The following is a 16,833-nucleotide window of genomic DNA, read 5'->3' as shown; positions in this document are numbered from 1 at the left end:
ATATCTAACAATTCTAAATATCTTTGCCTCCAACTTAAAAGACCCTATATACATAAAAACAATAAGAACCATAAAGGAACTCATTGATAATTATACAATTTTAGTAGAGGCCTTTAACATCCAACTTACATCAATGTACAGATTATTTAAGCAGAAAATCAACATATAAACAATTGTTTTGAATGACACCCTGGACTATGGATTTAACAGATATATACAGAATATTTCATTCCAAAGCAGCAGAATATACACTCTTTTCTATTGCACATAAGACATTCTCTGGAATAGATCACATACTGGCTCACAAATCAAGCCTCAACAAGTACAAAAAGATTGAGATCATACTATGCATATTTTCAGGCTGCAATGCTATGAAACTTGAATCAACCACAAGAAAAAAAAATTGGACAGACAACAAATATATGGAGGTTAAACAACATGTTACCAAAGAATGAAGGTGTCAACCAGAAAATTAAAGAAGTTTTGAAAAAGGACAGGGAAACAAATGAAAATGAAAATTTGATGGTTGAGGAGTGCCTCAGTTGGTTAAGCACCTGCCTTCATCTTGGCTTGTGATTCCAGAGTCATGAGATTGAGCACAATGTCATGCTTCTTGCACTACAGGGAGCCTTCTTTTTCTTCCTCTTCTTCCTCCTCCTCCTCCTCTTCTTCTTCTTCTTCTTCTTCTTCTTCTTCTTCTTCTTCTTCTTCTTCTATCTATCTCTCTCTCTCTCAAATAAATAAATTCTCTAAAAGGATAGAAAAGAAAACCCAATGGTCCAAAATGTTGGGATGCAGCAAAACCTGTCATTAGAGAGAAGTATAAAGCGATAGATGCCTATCTCAAGAAGCAAGAAAAATCCCAAAAACCTAACCTTAAACCTAAAAAGTGATGAAAGTTACATTTGAAGCCTAAAGCTGGGAGATGGAAGGAAGCCATAAACATTAGAGCAGAAGTAAAGGATATGGAAACCAAAAAGAAACAATAGAACAGATCAATGAAATCAGGAGCTAGCTCTGGGGAAAAAAAAGTAATATAATTAATAAAACTCTAGCCAAACTTAGAGAGAAAGAGAGAGAGAGAGACGAGCCTAAATCAATAAAATCACAAACAAGAGGGGAGAAATGATAGCAAATGCCACATATAATTATGAGAATATTCTGAAAAATCATTTGCCAAAAAGTCAGATAATCAGGGGTGGGGGATAGAAGGATTGGGATATCTGAGTGGCTAAGTCGTTAAGTATCTACCTTTCTCTCAGGTTATGCTACCAGGTATTGGTATTGACCAGTGCATCAGGATGCTTCCTTGGTGGGGAGTCGGCTTCTCCTTCTGCCTGCTGAAGCCTATGCTTTGCACTCTCTGTGTCAAGTAAATAAATAAGTAAAATCTTCTCAAAAAAGAATAAATTCCTAGACACAAATAAATGTCCAAAATGAAAAAGGAAGAAATAGAGAAGTTGAACAAACTGATAAGCAGAAAAGAAATTGAAATTGAATCAGAAATAAAACAAAAAAAAAAAATCCCCAAAACCAAAAACCTCCAAACAAAAATGCACGGCCTGCTGGTTTCCCAGGGGAATTCTACCAGAGATTTAAAGAAGACTTAATATGTGCTCTCTTCAAACTCTTTCAAAAAAAAAAAAAAAATAGAAGTGGATTTCCACTCTCACCACTCTGTTCAACATAGTATTAGAAGTCCTAGCAACAGCAATCAGACCACAAAGGGAAATAAAAGGAATCCAAATTGACAATGAAGAAGTCAAACTCTCTCTCTTCGCAGATGACATGATTATTTATATGGAAATACAAAAGACTCCACCCTCAAACTACTAGAACTCATACAGCAATTCAGCAACGTGGCAGGATACAAAGTCAATGTACAGAAATCAGTGGCTTTCTTATACACTAACAATGAACATACAGAAAGGGAAATTAGAGAATTGATTCCATTTACTATAGCACCAAGAACCATAAGATGCCTGGGAATAAACTTAACCAAAGAGGTAAAGGATCTGTACTCGAGGAACTACACAACACTCATGAAATAAATTGAAGAAGACACAAAGAGATGGAAGACCATTCCATGCTCTTGGATTGGAAGAAAAAACATTGTTAAAATGTCTATACTGCCCAGAGAAATCTATACTTTTAATGCCATTCTGATCAAAATTCCACCAGTATTTTTCAAAGAGCTGGAGCAAATAATCCAAAAATTTGTATGGAATCAGAAGAGACTTCAAAGCGTTAAGGAAATTTTGAGAAACAAAAAGAAAACTGGGGGCATCACGTTACCCGATTTCAAGCTTTACTACAAAGCTGTGATCACCAAGATACCATGGCACTGGCATAAAAACGGACACATAGACCAGTGGAACAGAGTAGAGAGCTCAAATATGGACCCTCATCTCTATGGTCAAATAATCTTTGACAGAACAGGAAAAAAATATACAGTGGAAAAAAGACAGTCTCTTCAATAAATGGTGCTGGGAAAACTGGGCAGCTATACGGAGAAGAATGAAACTCGACCATTCTCTTACACCGTACACAAAGATAAACTCAAAATGGATAAAAGACCTCAATGTGAGACAGGAATCCAACAGAATCCTAGAGGAGAACCTAGGCAGTATCCTCTTCAATATCAGACACAGCAACTTCTTTTAAGATATGTCTCCAAAGGCAAAGGAAAAAAAAGCAAAGATGAACTTTTGGGACTTCATCAAGATCAAAAGCTTGTGCACAGCAAAGGAAACAGTCAACAGAACAAAGAGGCAACCCACAGAATGGGAGAAGATATTTGCAAAGACAGTACAGACAAAAGGTTGATATCCAGGATCTATAATGAACTCCTCAAACTCAACACACACAAAATAGAAAATCATATCAAAAAATGGGCAGAAGATATGAACAGACACTTCTCCAATGAAGACATACAAATGGCTATCAGACACATGAAAAAATGTTCATCATCACTAGCCATCAGGGAGATTCAAATTAAAATCACATTGAGATACCACCTTACACCAGTTAGAATGGCCAAAATTAGCAAGACAGGAAACCACATGTGTTGGAGAGGATGTGGAGAAAGGGAAACCCTCTTCCACTGTGGGTGATTATGTAAGTTGGTGCAGCCACTTTTGCAGAACAGTGTGGAGATTCCTCAAGAAATTACCAATAGAGCTTCCCTATAACCCTGCCATTGCACTCCTGGCTATTTACCCCAAAGATACAAATGCAGTGAAAAGAAGGGCCATCTGTACCCCAATTTTTATAGCAGCAATGGCCAAACTGTGGAAAGAACCAAGATGCCCTCCAACAGACAAATGGATAAGGAAGATGTGGTCCATATATACTATGGTTTATTATGCCTCCATCAGAAAGGATGAATACCTAATTTTTGTAGCAACATGGACGGGACTGGAAAAGATTATGCTGAGTGAAATAAGTCAAGCAGAGAGAGTCAATTGTCATAGGGTTTCACTTATTTGTGGAGCAAACAAAGCATGGAGGACAAGGGAAGATGGAGAGAAGGGAGTTGAGGCAAATTGCAAGGGGAGTTGAACCATGAGAGACTATGGACTCTGAGAAACAATCTGAGGGTTTTATAGGAGCTGGGGGTGGAGGGTTGGGGGAACCAGGTTGTGGGTATTGGAGAGTGCATGGATTTCATGGAGCACTGGGTGTGGTGCAAAAACAATGAATACTGTTAAGCTGAAAAAAATAAATAAATTAAAAAAATAATAATCATTCACCACAATCAAATGAGATTTATTCCTGAGTTATAATGGTGATTCAATATCACAAATTACTGAATGCAATTTAAAACATTAATAAAAGAAAGGATAACAATCATATCATCCTTTCAATAGATAGAAAAAGCATGTGATAAAATACAATATCCATTCATGATAAACAAAATAGTTTTACAGGGAACATACCTGAACGTAATAATGAAAAACCTATTATGAAAAACTGAGAGGTAATATCAACTTCAATGGCATAAATGGAGAGATTCTCCTTTAAGTCTGGACTGAGACAGAGATGTCCACACTCACAACTGTTACTTAACATATTACTGAAAGATCTAGTCTCAGTATTCAGACAATAATAAAAATAAATAAATAAATGACATTCAAATAGGTAAGAAAAAGTAAAACTTCATCTGCTTGCAGATGAGATGATATTTCATATAGAAAAATCAAAAGACACCACCAAAATTTCTAGAATTGATAACAAACTCAGTAATGTAACAGGATCCAAAATAAATTTAATGAAATCTGTTGCAAGGAGGAGTCAAGATGGCAGAGAAGTAGCAGGTTAAGACAACTTGAGGTAGCAGGAGATCAGCTAGATAGTTTATCAAACCACTCCAAACACCTACAAATCCAACAGGAGATTGAAGGGTAGAAGAGCAGCAATTCTAGAAACAGAAATTCAACCACTTTCTGACCAAGGGAGAAGTGAATCCAAAGTGACAGGAAGAGAGACTGCAGGGGGATGGGCTGGCCTGGCAAACTGCAGAGCAATGGGGCACAAAATTAGAACTTTAAAAGTCTGCTCCACGGAGGGACATCACTCCAGAGGCCAAGCTGGGGTGAAACCCATGCAGGGACAGTGTGGCCTCAGGTCCTGCAGGATTACAGAAGGATGGGGGATGTCTGAGTGTCACAGAGCTCACAGGTGTTAGAGCAGAGAAGCCAGCTACAGAGACAGCTGAGGAGTAAGATCTCAACTTGGGGTTACCTTAAATCGTGATCCATGGCACAGACCACTGCTCTGTGAGCAGGGACCCCACAAGATCCAGGGAGATTCCCCTGGAAGAGCTCAGGGATCTGCAAGGTTCAGAGACTCCATGTAGGGCTGTGTGCCAGAGACAGAGATGATTGGTCACAAACTGGGTGAGCGTGGAGCGGGGCCTGAGGCTGGGGAGAGGGGAGTGATTGAGCACTTTTCTCCGAGGGTGCCCTGAGGAGTGGGGCCCAGAGTTCTCGGCCCTTCTGTGCCAGAGATTGGGAGGCCACCATTTTCATTCCTGAGTTTCATTCCTGAGTTCCTCTGAAACTCTGTGGAAAGTGTTCAGGGAACAAAAGCTCCCCAAAGCGAACAAGAGCAGATTACTTAGCAATTCTGCCTCAGGGAAAGACATGTGAGAATCATTACAACAGGCCCCTCCCCCAGAAGATCCACAATAAATCCAGCCAAGACCAAGTTCACTTACTAAGGAGAGCAGCAGAATTCCAGAGGAAGAGAAAGAAAAACATGGAATTCATGGCTTTCTCCCCATGATTCTTTAGTCTTGCAAAGTTAATTATTTTTTAATTTATTTTTTCCTCTACTAATTTTTTAAACTTTTACTCTTTCCTCTTTTGACGTATTTTAACTAGTTTATCTTAACAATACCATTCCAAAAAATCTTTTTTGAACCTTCATTATTGTAGTCATATTTGATCCTTCATTGTATCTAACTTTATTTTTTGTATACACAAATATATGCCCTTTTAGCATTTATTTTCTTCTAAAAAGATCTGGGTTAAAACTTCTAATAGATCAAAATACACCCTAAATCTAGCACAGGGCTTTTTTCTAGTCTCCAGCCTGAGCAAATTCTCTCCACTTACTTTTTCTTTATTCTCCCAACCAATTTGTCTTATCAACTACTTTCATAGAAAAATTTTTTAAATCATCTTTATACTCATATTGCATCCCTTCATTTTGTTTACCCTTATATATATTTTTCATTCTTTAAATTTTGGGAGGTAGACCAAAATGCTCCCAAAATTAAGTGGGTGAACCTCTTCTATTCACCAGTCTAATATATGTTTTTCCATTTTATATTTTTTGTTAAGTTGTTTTTATTTTTAAATTGTTTTTCTGAAATTCTTTTTACACCCTTTCTTCCCCCCATGATTTGGGGTCTCTTCTGATTTGAATAAAGCACATTTTCCTGGGGTCTTTGATGCCCTTTTAGCATTTTATTCACTCCTTCATATATTCTTATCTGGATAAAAAGACAAGGCAAAAAAAAAAAAACTCACCACAACAAAAGAAAAATAGGTAATACCAAATGCTAGGAACCTAATCAATACAGACATTGGTAATATGTCAGATCTAGAGTGCAGAATGACGATTTCCAATGTGCTAGCCAGGCTCAAAAAAGGCATGGAAGCTATTAGAGAAACACTGTCTGGATAAATAAAAGCCCTTTCTGGAGAAATAAAAGAACTAAAATCTAACCAAGTTGAAATCAAAAAAGCTATTAATAAGGTGCAATCAAACATGGAGCCTCTTACTGCTAGGATAAATGAGGCAGAAGAGAGAATTAGTGATATAGAAGACCAAATGACAGAGAATAAAGAACCCAAGCAAAAGAGAGAAAAACAACTACTGGGCCACAGGCAGAAAATTTGAGAGATAAGTGATACCATAAGATAAAACAAAATCAGAATAATTGGGATTCCAGAAGAAGAAGAAAGAGAGAGGGGAGCAGAAGGTATATTGGAGAGAATTATTGGAGAGAATTTCCCTAATATGGAAAAGAAAACAAACATCAAAATCCAGGAGGTGCAGAGAACCCCCCTCAAAATCAATAAGAATGGGTCCACACCGCATCACCTAATAGTAAAGTTTACAAGTCTTAGCAACAAAGAGAAAATTCTGAAAGCAGCCCTGGACAAAAAGTGTGTAATATTCAATGGTAAAAATATTACACTGGCAGCGGACTTATCCACAGAGACCTGGAAGGCCAGAAAGAACTGACATAATATATTCAGAGCATGAAACCAGAAAAACATGCAGCCGAGAATACTATATATAGCTAGGCTATCATTGAAAATAGAAGGAGAGTTAAAAATCTTCCAGGACAAACAAAAGGTAAAAGAATTTGTAAAGACCATACCAACTCTACAGGGAATATTGAAAGGGGTCCTCTAGGCAAAGAGAGAGCCTAAAAGTAGTAAATCAGAAAGGAATAGAGAAAATATACAGTAATAGTCACCTTAGAGGCAATATAGTGACATTAACTTAATATCTCTCAATAGTTACCCTGAAAGTTAATAGGCTAAATATCCCAGTCAAAAGACACAGGATATCAGAATGGATAAAAAACCAAAACCCATAAATATGCTGTATAAAATAAACTCATTTTAGACCCAAAGACACTACCAGATTTAGAGTTATTGGGTGGAAAACAATGTACCATGACAATGGACATCAAAAAAAAAAAAAAAAAGCTGGGGTGGCAATCCTTATATCAGATCAATTAGATTTTAAGCCAAAGACTATAATAAGAGATGAGGAAGGATACTATATCATACTCAAAGGGTCTGTCCAACAAGACAGACAACATAAATATCTATGTTCCTAACATGGGAGCAGCCAAATATATAAATCAATTAATAAAAAATCAAAAATATATAAATCAATTAATAAAAAATCAAAGAAACACATTGACAATAATAGAACACTCCCCTCACTGAAATGGACATATCATCCAAGCAAAAGATCAACAATGAAGTAAAGGACTTAAATGACACACTGGACCAGATGGACATCACAGATATATTCAGAACATTCCATCCCAAAGCACCAGAATATACATTCTTCCCTAGTACACATGGAACATTCTCCAGAATAGATCACATCCTGGGCCATAAATCAGGTCTCAACTGGTATCAAATATTGGGATCATTCTTTGCATATCTTCATACCACAATGCTCTGAAGCTGCATCTCAATCACAAGAAGAAATTTGGAAAGAACCCACATACAGGAGGTAAAAGAGAATCCTTCTAAAGAATGAATGGGTCAACCAGGAAATTAAAGAAGAATTGAAAAAATTCATGGAAACAAAAGATAATAAAAATACAATGGATCAATATCTGTGGGACACAGCAAAGGCAGTCCTGAGAGGAAAATATATAGTGATGCAGGCCTTTCTCAAAAAACAAGAAAAGACTCAAATACACAACCTAACACTACATCTTCAGGAGCTGAAGAAAGAATAACAAAGAAAACCCAAACCCAGCAGGAGAAGAGAGATAATAAAGATCAGAACAGGAGCGCCTGGGTGGCTCAGTGGGTTAAAGCCTCTGTCTTCGGCTCAGGTCATGATCCCAGAGTCCTGGGATCAAGCCCTGCATCAGGTTCGCTGGTCAGCAGGGAGTCTGCTTCCCCCTCTCTTTCTCTGCCTGCCTCTCTGCGTACTTGTGATCTGCCTGTCAAATAAACAAATAAAATCTTTAAAAAAAATCAGAACAGAAATCAATGAAATAGAAACAAAAACAAACAAAACAAAACAAAAAACAATAGAACAAATCAACACAACTAAGAGCTGGTTCTTTGAAAGAATTAATAAGATTGATAAACCCCTGGCCAGAATTATCAAAAAGAAAAGAGAAAGGACCCAAATAAATAAAATCATGTAGGAAAGAGGAGAGATCACAACCAACACCAAAGAAATACAAACAAGTATAAGAATATATTATGAGCAACTCTACACTAGCAAATTTGACAATCTGGAAGAAATGGATACATTCTTAGAGACATATAAACTACCATAACTGAAACAGGCAGAAATAAAAAATCTGAACAGACCCATAACCAGTAAGGAGATTGAAGCAGTCATCAGAAATCTCCAGAAAAAGCCGAGGGCCAGATGGCTTCCCAGGGGAATTCTACCAAACATTTAAAGAAGAACCAATTCCTGTTCTCCTGAAATGCTTCCAAAAAATAGAAATGGAAGGAAAACTTCCAAACTCATTTTATGATGCCAGAATCACCTTGATCTCAAAACCAAACAAGGATCCCATCAAAAAAGTGAATTACAGACCAATATCTTTGGTGAACACAGATGCGAAAATTCTCTCCAAAATACTAGCCAATAAGACTCAACAGTATATTAAAAGGATTATTCACCACGACCAAGTGGGATTTATTCCAGGGCTGCAAGGTAGGTTCAACATCCGCAAATCAATCAATGTGATATGATACATTAATAAAAGAAAAAACAAGAAGCATATGATATTCTCAATGGTTGCTGAAAAAGCATTTGACAAGGTACAGCATCCCTTCCTGATTAAAACTCTTCAAAGTGTAGGGATAGAGAGTACATACCTCTGTATCATGAAAGCCATCTATAAAAAAAAAACCACTGTGAATATCATTCTCAATGAAGGAAAAACAGAGCTTTTCTGCTAAGGTCAGGAACACGGCAAAAATGTCCATTATCATCACTGCTATTAAACATAGTACTAGAAGTCAGAGCCTCAACAATCAGACAACAAAAATAAATTAAAGTCATCCATATCAGCAAAGAAGTCAAACTATCACTCTTTTCAGATGATAGGATACTATATGTGGAAAACCCAAAAGACTCCACTCCAAAACTGCTAGAACTTGTACAGGAATTCAGTAAAGTTCAGGATATAAAATCAATGCACAGAAATCAGTTGCATTTCTTTACACCAACAACAAGAGAGAAGAAAGAGAAATTAAGGAGTCAATCCCATTTACAATTGCACCCAAAACCATAAGATACCTAGGAATAAACCTAACCAAAGAGGCAAAGAATCTATACTCAGAAAACTATAAAGTACTCATGAAAGAAATTGAAGAAGACACAAAGAAATAGAAAAATGTTCCATGTTCACGGATTAGAGGAACAAATATTGTGAACATGTCTATGTTACCTAAATAAATCTACACATTTAATGCAATCCCTATCAAAATCCCACCCATTTTTTTCAAAGAAATGGAACAAATAATCCTATAATTTATATGGAACCAGAAAAGACCTCGAATAGCCAAAGGGATATTGAAAAAGAAAGCCAAAGTTGATGGCATCACAATTCCGGACTTCAAGCTCTATTACAAAGCTGTCATCATCAAGACAGTATAGTACTGGTACAAGAACAGAAACATAGATCAATGGCATAGAGTAGAGAGCCCAGAAATTGGCCCTCACCTCTATGGTCAACTAATCTTCGACAAAGCAGGAAAGAACATCTAATGGAATAAAGACAGGCTGTTCAACAAATGGTGTTGGGAAAATGGGAATGCCACATGCAGAAAAATGAAACTAGACCATTTCCTTACACCACACACGAAAATAGACTCAAAACTGATGAAGGATATCAATGTGAGAAAGAAATCCATCAAAATCCTTGAGGAGAACAGAGGCAGCAACCTCTTCGACCTCACCTGCAGCAACGTCTTCCTAGGAACATCGCCAAAGGCAAGGGAAGCAAGGGCAAAAATGAACTATTGGGACTTCATCAAGATCAAAATCTTTTGCACAGCAAAGGAAACAGTTAACAAAACCGAAAGACAACTGACAGAATGGAAGAAGATATTTGCAAATGACATATCAGATAAAGGACTAGTATCCAAAATCAATAAAGAGCTTACCAAAGTCAACACCCAAAGAACAAATAATCCAATCAAGATATGGTCAGAGGACATGAACAAACATTTCTGCAAAGAAGACATCCAGATGGGCAACAGACACATGAAAAAGTGCTCCACGTCACTCAGCATCAGGGAAATATACATCAAAACCACAATGAGATACCAGCTCACAGCAGTCAGAATGGCTAAAAATAACAAGTCAGGAAATGACAGATGCTGGTGAGGAAGCAGAGAAAAGGGAACCCTCCTACACTGTTGGTGGGAATGCAAGCTGGTGCAGCCACTCTGGAAAACAGCATAAAGTTTCCTCAAGAAGTTGAAAATAGAGCTACCCTATGACCCAGCAATTACGTTACTGGTTATTTGCCCTAAAGATACAAACGTAGTGAACCAAAGGGGCACATGCACCCAAAAGTTTATAGCAGCAATGTCCACAATAGCCAAACTATGGCAAAAACCTACATGTCCATCAACAGATGAATGGATAAAGAAGAGATGATACACACACACACACACACAATGGAATAGTACACAGCCATCAAAGAAATAAAATATTACCATTTGCAATGATGTGGGTGGAACTTCATGCTTAGTGAAATAAACCAATCAGAGAAAGACAGCTATCATATGATCTACCTGATAGGAGGATGTGGAGAGGCAACGTGGCTGGTTTGGTGGTGGGGGGGAGAATAAATGGAACAAGATGTGACCGGGAGGGAGACAAACCATAAGAGACCCTTAATCTCACAAAACAAACAGAGGGTTGCTGGGGGGAGGGGGGTAGTGTGAGGGTGGTGGTGTTCTGGACATTGGGGAGGGTATGTGCTATGGTGAGTGCTATGAAGTGTGTAAATCTGGCGATTCACAGACCTGTACTCCTGGGACTAATAGTACATTATGTGTTTATTAAAAAATTATATGAAACCTGTTGCATTTCTATATAACAACAATGTAGAAGGAAAAAGAGAAATCAAGGGGTCAGTCCTATTTGTAATTGCACCAAAAACCATATGATACCTAAGAAAAAACCTAACCAAAAAGCTAAAGATCTGTATTCAAAAAACTGTAAAATGCTAATGAAAGAAATTGAAGATAACAGAAAGAAATGGAAAAATATTCTATACTCATAGATTGGAAGAACAAATCATGTCAAAATGTCTATACTACAGAAACCAATATACACATCTAAAACAACCCCTATCAAAGTACCACCAGCATTTTCCACATTGGTAGAACAAACCTAATATTTGTATGGATCCTGAAAGACCCCAAATAGCCAAAGAAATTATGAAAAATAAAAACAAAACTGGAGGCAACATGATTCCAGATTTCAAACTTTATTACAAAGCTGTGGTCATCAAGGCAGCATGTTCCTGGCACAAAATTGGAAACATAGACAAACAGAATAGAATAGAAAATGAAGCAATGAACTCACAACAATGTGGTCAACTGATCTTAAAGTAGGAAATAGTATCCAATGGGGAAAAAATAGTCTCTTCAATAAATCGTGTTGAGAAAATTGGACAACATGCTGAAGAATGAAGACTACTTCTGTACATCACAAACAAAAGTAAATTCAAAATAAATGGAAGACATAAATGTGAGACAAGAAGCCATTAAAATCCTAGTGGAGAACACAGGCAGAAACCCCTTTATCATCGGCCATAACAACTTCTTACTATATATGCCTCCTGAAGCAAGGGGAACAAAAGCAAAAGTAAACCATTGGGAGTTCATCAAATAATACTTTTGCACAAAAAGGAAATAATCAACAAAACTAAAAGGCAACATACGGAATGGGATAAGACATTTGAAAATGTTTCATCAAAAAAAGGGCTAGTATCCAAAATCTATAAAGAACTTTTCAAATTCAACACCCAAAAAGCAACAACAAATGTCCAGTCAATAAATGGTCAGAAGACATGAACAGATATTTCTCCAAAGAAAACATACATGGTCAACAGACATGTGAAAAAATTCTCAACATCACTTGGTATCAAGAAAATACAAATCAAAACCACAAGCTGATATCACCTAAGTCCAGTCAGAATGGCTAAAATTAACAGCTTAAGAAAAAACAAATGTTGTGAGGATGCAGAGAAAGTGGGATCCTCTTACACTGTTGGTGAGAATGTAAACTGGTAGAGCTACTCTAGAAAACAGTATGGAGGTTCCTCAAAAAGTTAAAAAAATAGAGCTACCCAACAACTCAGCAGTTGCATATTAGGTATTTATCCAAAGCATACAAACATAGTGATTCCAAGGGACATTTGCACCCAAATATTTATAGCAGGAATGTCCACAGGAACCAAACTATGGAAAGAACCCAGATTTCCGAGGACAGATGAATGGACAAAGAAGATGTGGTATATATGCAACAGAATATTATTCAGCCATCAGAAATAATTAAATCTTACTGTTTACAATTATGTAGATGGAACTAGAGAGTATTATTCTAAGCAAAATGTCAGATAAAGATAAATACCATTTGATTTCACTCATACATGGAATTTAAGTATCAAAATTAATGTATATAGAGCAAGGGAAGACAAAGTGAAATAAGATAAGATCATAGAGAAAGACAAACTATAAAAGACTTAATGCTAAGAAACAAACTGAGGGTTGCTGGAGGGGAGCTGTGTGGGGGAATGGAGTAAATGAATGATGGGAATAAAGGAGGGCACTTGATGTAATGAGCACTGCATGTTACAGGCGACTGATAAATCACTAAACTCTATGACTGAAACTAATAATACAGTATATGTTATTTAATTGATTTTAAATAAAAAATAAAATAAATTTTTTTAAAATGTGAAAAGGAATTGAAAAAAAAAAACAAGTAAAAGTGAGCTAGATTCTATTTTCCCCTAGAATTGAAATTTTGTAGCAGTCTGTAATCAGTAAACTTGGTGTAAGCAAGTTGCTTGTGTGGACTTCTGGGAGACGGACATGTTGTGCTGATTCTCAGGTGGACTTGTTCTAGTAATTATGTGCCTCTCAGGCACAGGGGAATGTCCCCACTCTTCAATGATCCCTCACAGAAGACCAAACCATCACTCTTGCATCCCTGGTTTCTGTCATAACTCTGCATTCATAACCCTGCATTCATTCGGCCTGTGTCTGATTTTTTTTTTTTTTTTAACCTCAGGCACACAACTGAGTTTCAAAATTAAGTTTATGTGCAGACCCATGCTGTTCTTTCTGGAGAGGGTCTCACCACATTTTTTCCATTTGCCAGGCAGTCCCAGGAAAGCCTCTTAATTTTTTTTTTTTACATTTAAAATTATGCCTTCCATAAATAGAAGAATTTTCAGTTCTTTCTCCATATTTCTATGGATTTTATTGCATTTCTTTTCTTTTAACAGTGCCCGAGAGTTATAGTAGAAACTTTAATGGAAGCGATGGGGATTAACACTTTTGCCTTTTTACTTATCCTAAGGAAAAAAGAAATCAATGTTTCATTAAGTCTGATGTTAAGTTTACAGTTTTGTGTAGATTAACTTTTTAAGCTGTGTATGCTGATAGAGTTGATTTGCTAATATTTTGTTGAGCATTTGGGTTCCATAGTCATAAAAGTTATTGTTAGTTTACTTTTATGGTGTCATCATTGTAGGCTTTTGGTATTCAAAGACAGCAAATGGGTGTCAAATTATGTCTTCATTTCATATCTTTCTGACATTCTTTAGCCACTAGTACAAGAAAGCTCTCGGATTTTAATGTATCCATGATTCCTTTGGACCCACACAGATAATGCAGGATAGCATTCCTATCTTAAGATAAACTGTGCTATATAGGATCATAAAATTATAGGAATGATGTATCAACATATTCATATATCCCAGGGATTAGGGCATAGAGACTCGGGGGAGCATTTTTTGTAATTTTTCCTACATCTATGCACATTAACTGTAAGAGTTCTGACAACACTGATTCCACCTTTGGTTCTTCAATTTTTCATGCACATTTCAATGACCTCCCATGGGGCTATGTGTTCTAGGTCCATGGAGGTTAACATATTCCCTGATTGGAAAGTGGATAAACGTTTTCTGATTTTCCCTAAAGTTGTGCATAGAAGATAGCTAGCTAGATGCCACTTTAGGTAACTAATAGCAGTGACTGATACACAAAAGCTTTCTCTTTGGCAACTAGCAGAGAGCCTCTGGTGTAAAGATGATGTCACTTAGATAATGCAACTTGGAAAGCACCTTCACTTTTATAACTGGTAATGGAACCATGTAATTCCACGTGGAATAACACAGATGAAATAGAATGAATCACGCACTGTGCTACAGCAAAATTATTTTTGTTATTCTTATTCAGACTTTCTCTAGTATAAGCTTAAGAATTTCCTGGCAAGTAAGTGAGCAACAGTATTAAAATGGAGGTCAAGGTCTGTAGAGTTTTACTCCAAAACTAGGAAGTTCACTAGCTCAGGTTCTATATGCCAGTATTATATTCCCAGTTTGTTTTTTCTCCTGGGACACAACAGATAACCAGTCTTCCTCGTGTTCATGGGTAAAATCCAGAAAATCCCCAGAAGTGGTATGTCTCATGGTAGAATTTAATGAAGACAACAGAAATGATATCCAGAAGGGCCACATGGGAACTATATGTTAAACAGTTAAAGTTGGGATTCCAATACCAGGTAAATAACTCTTACCATCTAAAATGATGTAAAAAGGTCTATAGAAAATTTTGGTGAATCTCAGGATTATAAAGGCAGAACAATAAATCATGGAACACTACATCAAAAATTAATGATGTACTGCATGATGACTAAGATAACATAATAATAAAAAAGAAGCAACAAACAACAGCAAAAACAAATTATTGATTTATTCCTCTTTTTGTGGCATATATAAATTAAAAGTTTAAAAAATCTTTTATAGACTTAATCTTCCATTTTGTAAGAATGTGCAAACTTTTTTATAGTGAAATCCCATATAAGTAAACTGCATAAAACATAGTGATGTCGGCATAATCACATTTTTCTGTCAAATACATTGTTTTGTTTCACTAGCAATATGTCTATCATAATAAGTTTATATGTTATTCCACTATATATATTGTCAAAGTGTATATATCTACTCTAATAAATACTTAAGATGTTTGCCCACCCTCTTCCAAATAATGCTAATACTAAACATTTTTGGAGATATCTTTTGTAGCACATACCCATGCATTTTTTGCTTTGTAAATACCATGTCATGGAGTTGTTATTTTACAATTGAGCATATATTCAAATTCAGTAGATACCAACATATTCTCACCAGTAGCATATGGAAGTTGTTTGCTTTACATTCTGGACAACTTCTAGTGTCACTTTCTGATGGTGCATGAGAGAAGAATAAGGCACAAACAAGTCAGCTGCAAGAAAATGGGAGCAGGGTATGACAGTAGAAAAGACAGTCACCCCGAACAACTCCTCAGTCCTGTATTTATTAGATATAGGCAGTAAATAACAAAGGAGCCAAAGAAGGATATACATTAATCATACGTATTATAGATAAACAGGAAGGAGGGCAAAATATATCTGGTCAAGCAGTATAAAGTTTATAGTTATGTAAGCACATTTAAAGGGATCATCTGGGTGCCTGGGTGGCTCAGTGGGTTAAAGGGATCATCTAATTAGTCACAGGTGCTCTTTGGGGAAGGGGAGATAATGGAAAAATGAAGCAGGTGGTATTCCACCGGGAGAAAGCCAGGCATCGCCAGCTGCTTGTCTTTAAGGGTGTATATGATCCTCCCCACCAGGCCTGTTGCCAGTATATGTTTTTAAGGCTATATCCAAACATGCTTGTAACTAGTATAATTTCTCATGGGTTATATTTTAAGTAATACATTTTTCTGAGGGACAGTTACAATCTAGCATTGCCATTAATTTTAACTGTTTTGGGGGAAGTGTAATAATTTCTCATTGTGGCTTTTTTTTTAAAGATTTTTATTTATTTGACACACAGAGAGAGAAATCACAAGTAGGCAGGGAGGCAGGCAGAGAGAGAGGAGGAAGCAGGCTCCCTGCTGAGCAGAGAACCCGATTCGGGACTCAATCCCAGGACCTTGAGATCATGACCGGAGCCGAAGGCAGAGGATTAACCCACTGAGCTACCCAGGCACCCTCATTGTGGGTTTTTTTTTTAATTAATTTTTTTATTTTTTATAAACATATATTTTTATCCCTAGGGGCACAGGTCTGTGAATCACCAGGTTTACACACTTCACAGCACTCACCAAAGCACATACCCTCCCCAATGTCCATAATCCCACCCCCTTCTCCCAAACCCCCTCCCCCCAGCAACCCTCAGTTTGTTTTGTAAGATTAAGAGTCACTTATGGTTTGTCTCCCTCCCAATCCCATCTTGTTTCATTTATTCTTCTCCTACCCACTTAAGCCTCCGTGTTGCATCACCACTTCCTCATATCAGGGAGA

The sequence above is a fragment of the Mustela nigripes genome, chromosome 12 (genome assembly GCF_022355385.1).
Source record: "Mustela nigripes isolate SB6536 chromosome 12, MUSNIG.SB6536, whole genome shotgun sequence".
Lineage (NCBI taxonomy): Eukaryota > Metazoa > Chordata > Mammalia > Carnivora > Mustelidae > Mustela > Mustela nigripes.
The sequence above is the reverse complement of the archived record's forward strand: the minus strand, read 5'-3'. Positions refer to the sequence as shown.